Genomic DNA, 946 nt, shown 5'->3' with positions numbered 1-946 from the left:
CTCTTGGCCAGATGGAGAGGGGAAGTCTGTTCCCGCTGACTGACAGTAGCTTGGACCAGTTGGTGCTCGGCAAGGCGGTGCGTCGGCCAGTGATCGTAGCCAATCAGAAATCCCGTTGGGAGCGAGCCTCCTGCAGCAGCAATTTGACTTCGACTTCCAGCCGCGCTCCGCCGAGCGACGTCAACGTGGGCCAGTAGCGGCTGGCGGTGGCGCTCCGCCCTCCCGTGGTTAGCGCACCAATCAAAGAGGGGGCGCGTCCGGCGGTGGGTGGGGCAGGCAGACTGGGAACCTCGCCAGAGGGTGGAAGCGTAGGATGGGTGTTGCATTGGAAGAGGCCAGATGGTGGTGACAGCTAGGAAACCCAGAACGGAATGCCAACACTGCCTGGGCATGGAGCTAGAAAGGCATTTGGCTCCATTGCTATTTCTTCGAAAAAGTCACAGGGAAGTGTTCTTTGCAGCTGACCAGGCTTGTGGTATCTTGGGAATGCCGGTTTATTCACTCACCAGGCATTTCTGTGTTTGTGCAGGACCTCTGTTAGGCCAGGCTTTTGCTGGGCACTGGGAATCAAATCCTGACCCCGACAGGTGAGCTGCCCTCGCAGAATTCACAGTATAACAAGGAAGAGGGAGAAACCGACAGGGAAATAGGCACCTAACATGGAAGGGAAGGAAATGAAGGAAAAATGGGAAGTTGAATCTAGATAGAGTTGTTATGTGAGCACTTTATAAACTGGTATTTAAGCTGAGTCTCAGAGTGAGAAGGAAATGCATTTCTCAGCCATGGAGCCAGAAAAATGATGGTCTGGACACAGAGGACAGTGGAACGAAGGTCCTGAGGTGGGACGACCTGGCTGGCGTTTTGGAAGAACTGGATGGCTGCCAGTGTGGCTCTGGCAAAGTGAGAAGAGGAAGAGTCGCTGTAGTGAGCTGGGGGGGGGGGGGGC

Source organism: Tupaia chinensis, unplaced genomic scaffold (assembly GCF_000334495.1).
Source record: "Tupaia chinensis unplaced genomic scaffold, TupChi_1.0 Scaffold000094_1, whole genome shotgun sequence".
NCBI classification, from domain to species: Eukaryota; Metazoa; Chordata; class Mammalia; order Scandentia; family Tupaiidae; genus Tupaia; species Tupaia belangeri.
The sequence above is the reverse complement of the archived record's forward strand: the minus strand, read 5'-3'. Positions refer to the sequence as shown.